The sequence below is a fragment of the Lagenorhynchus albirostris genome, chromosome 3, assembly GCF_949774975.1.
Source record: "Lagenorhynchus albirostris chromosome 3, mLagAlb1.1, whole genome shotgun sequence".
Lineage (NCBI taxonomy): Eukaryota > Metazoa > Chordata > Mammalia > Artiodactyla > Delphinidae > Lagenorhynchus > Lagenorhynchus albirostris.
The window spans coordinates 69,342,511-69,346,512 of NC_083097.1; the positions used below are offsets into that span (position 1 = coordinate 69,342,511).

General features: G+C 35.8%; 1 long non-coding RNA gene across 1 annotated transcript; it reads right to left on the bottom strand.

The window, feature by feature from the left end:
• Positions 1–1,003: 1,003 nt before the first annotated feature.
• LOC132518141 (uncharacterized) lies at positions 1,004–3,209 on the bottom strand. Its single transcript, XR_009539867.1, has 3 exons — positions 3,154–3,209; positions 1,668–1,826; positions 1,004–1,283 (listed from the first exon to the last, which is right to left on the bottom strand). It is a non-coding gene; the product is annotated as an uncharacterized LOC132518141 (long non-coding RNA).
• Between the last annotated feature and the right edge of the window lie 793 nt (positions 3,210–4,002).

Consider the following 4,002-nt stretch of genomic DNA (forward strand, 5'->3'; position numbering starts at 1 on the left):
TCCTGCTCTATAATCATCCTGTGATATTAACATTTGAACTATCTAGGTGAAGTAAATACAGAAATTCTTTGTAATATTTAATAATTTCTTATAATCCTGAAAATTTTTCAAAATGAAAAAAAAATTTTTAATGAATAAGCAAATTAAGTCCCATCATGCTTCCACACAGATGGACAGCTGTTGTCTGACATAAAAAGTATTGTGAAGACCACTCAGGTGCCACTACTCTTTGTTTTTCATCCTATATCTAGAGTATCATTAGATTAGCTGCACCCGTGTGATTTTTTTTAATAACTAGGGTGACCCCTACCCTTTCTGGAGTGTAGCTAACACACACGTCTACCTGAGAATATAAGTGTTTAATCCCTAACGGTCCTGCAATAGCAGGCATCCAGATCACGAATCTAACGTGTTTGGAAGTTCCCACACTCTCTCAGTTATGCCTCCAGTATTCCTCTCAGACTCTTTAGTGTCTGGAGAGACAGGGAAGTCCAGTCTGCCTCCAAGCATTAGCTATAGAAGAGTGCAGTATAGAAGCTGGGTGACGTCTTGGGTTTTCTAATGCCTCAGATTCTGAGGTCGTATTGTCTCCAGCAATCTTGACTGGTCCTAATCCAGGATTATATTCAGTTAACAGAATTTTTACCTGAACTAATCAGGGTCTTTTGAGTTAAAGGACATGGAACAGTTGAGATTAGGGATAGAGTGGACCAGTGCTGTTGAGCCCAAGATGAAATGGGAACACATCGTTTTCTGTATAAGTGATACAAGCTCAGAGAGGAGGCAATAGTGAAGACTCTCAGGTGGAAAGGATGGGCTACAAGAAAACAGTTGGCGACTTTTCTCATTTATTAAAAAAGAAAATCAGAAGTGTATTCTCTGATGGGACACTTTGTCTAGGGTACTGAATTTAGTTAAGGTAAACTAAACTGACTAAGACCTGTAATAATTTGACCCCAAATTTATAATGGTTCAAACATAATGGAAATTTATTTCTCTCATACATAAACAGACCAAGGCGGCTGAAGATTTTTAGGTTGCATTGGGGTTTATTTGCCCCACCACAGTCATTCAGCACTTCAAACTGTAGCAGACTTTGCCTACTTCCACTTATGCCTTCCAAGATCATCCTTTAGCAAGTGAAAGAGGAAAGGAGAATGTAGGATCACATGGACCTGGTCTAAAAATGACACAACACACTTTCTTAGATTCCACTGGCTAGAATTCAGTCGTATGGACATACCTAAATGCAAGGAATGCTGGGTAGTGCTTAGTGGTTTGTCCTGGAATAAAAGGAAAAGGTCATAGTGAGCAGAGGTTGTGCCTGTGCCAAAGACTCCCATACACGCATATGCTTTGTAAACAACTAAATTTTTACCATTTCTTTCTAGGCGCAATATATATATATATATATATATATCTCAGAGTCTTTGTTCTCTAGAAGACTACAGGGATTATAGATGTTGGGATACTGGAAGCATTCTGTTTACTCCTACTCTTCCTAAGGTATAGCTTTTTTTTAATGACAGATGGGGAGGAGGTCAGACAAAGTACAAAATATGTGTAGTCCTTAAGAGAGTTGTCCTCTCTTAGAAGAACAGACCATGAGAGGGTATTGGTGCTTGCATTGGATTGCAAGCCCCCCAAAGTTGGTTCCTTTTCACTACCTTTTTCAAATTCATCCTTCCTATCCTTCTGTAATGAACTTGGATGTTGTGTGAAGTATTTTAAGCATCATGAAATCAATGTGAAGGATTCATCCCTTGCAAGATCCATCAGATTCCCTTTGTTTTGTAGCTGCTCCTTTTGATTTCTTTCAGTTGACACTAAGAGAGACAAAGCAAAGAAATTCATGCAAAGAAATTTCTATGAAAATGCAAACCCTTCACCACTTTTGGAAAGAAGATGAATACAATTTTTTAATAATGCTAACCTCCAAGCATTATCTTTATAAACGAAATACAGCGTGCTATAGTAAGAATACAGGCAAATTATGGGCTGTCTATATATTAAGATACTAAATGGAAACAAATTCATTTTTGCAACTATAGCCACTCTGTCTTGACTGTTCCATTCTTCAATCCAAAAGTGTATGGGATTCCAAAAGTGTATTGGATTCAGAATTAGAAGACTCAGTTCTAGTTCCTGTTCTGCCACTTAGTAACTTGAATTTTGGCAACCTAATTTCTCTATATAATTTATTCATCTGTAAAATGGGGATAACAAGAACTGCTTTGCCTCACCAGGATGTTATGAAGTAGAAATGAAATACAATATACGACAACCTTATAAATCACTATACAGATTACATTTTTACATGATCACTAATGGTCTTAGGATCAGAGTGACAAGGATCTGATCCAGGGTGTTTTCTTATTTCTGACATTACCTCATGCTCTTGGCCATGGTTGTTGACCTTCAGGGCATTGTGCCAGAGATACCTTTTTGTGTTTTTATTCCGTTCCTGGTTTCCTGCTAGGATGTGTTTTTTTACTTCTGTTTTTTAAGCAAAATTTCATTCTTTAGCAAATGCACTTCAGTTGACTGTAGTTTTTATTTTTATACTACCAGAGCTCTGTCATTTGTAAATCTATTTTATTAAATTTAAAAATCAACTCATTTCAAAATGATTAAATAATTTTAAAAGACTAATAGAAATACTCCAAAGGTTTTGCAAAAAAAAAAAGGAAATCCATTGCTGCATCTTAATTACAAAAAATTTTTGACAAAATTTGGTTAATATGAAAAGAAAACATTATAATGAAGGAAATGACTAAATTTCATATTATCAATGGTAATACATAAAAGTATGTACGTATATCTAATTATTTATTATAAGGAAAAACATATATGAAAAAGCAGTAAGTTTTCCATGCCCACAAATGTTCCTTTATTTTCAGATCACTGCTGCAAAGTTACTGGTTTACTCAGACTTTCCCTAGGAAACAGTCACCATCTGCCTGATTAGTCTGTTTCCTTGGTATCCTGCCCATTCTAGCTATTTAAGTTTCTGCTCTATTTCGAGAAATGTACTCATTAGGATGGTCACATCTGTTATCATTTGAAAAGAAGTACACATATTCAAAAAACATATAATAGAGCCTTGATATTTTATTAACTATAAACAGGAAAATCTCCTTTCAACTATCTTACCCTTAAGTGCTAACAAAGGATGACATGATCTCTAAGGTCCCTCTCTCAAATTCCATGAATCTGAAATAAAAAAGGAGTGCTCAAATAGTAAAATGACAACTTATACATTTTCATTACGTACATATTTATAAGCACATTAAAAAATATCATCTATTAAAATTATTTGAATGAATACTAACAGAGAATAACATGTAAAACATCTATATTGGCCTATTCTGATGACAATTTATATCTGCTTATCTCCTAAAGCTTCTGAAATGGTAACATACTAGTATCTTACATATATATATATATATATATATATATATATATCCTAAACTTTCTAAAAATGTATGCTTCACATGCTTCATGTGGTATGATATTTTTATATTGTTTTCCTCTAATGTGTCCCATGTAATTGGCCACATAGTAAATATCTGACTCTTAGTTAGAATTCTTAGATGACCTTCCAAGATTCCCGGCCCCTGATGTACACATATCTTCTTCCACTTATTCAGTGAAAAACCATGTGTTGGTTTGAAGGGATTTTACAGATGTAATTAATGTCCCAAATCAATTGACTTTAAGATAGGGAAACCACCCTGGTGGGCTGGACCTGATCATATGAGTCTTTAGTAACAGAGTTTTTCTCTGCTGATCACAGAAGAGGAAATCAGAGAGACACATTTTGACTGGTCTACAAGATGGCAAAAGCCAGCTGTGCATAAGGCCATGTAGCAGGGAATGGTGGGCAGCTTCTAGGAGCTAAGAGCAGCCCACAGCTGAAGGCCAGCAAGAAAGCAGGGTCCTCAGTCCTGCCACCACAAGGGGTTGAATTCTGTCAACAACCTGAATGAGCTTGGATGGGAA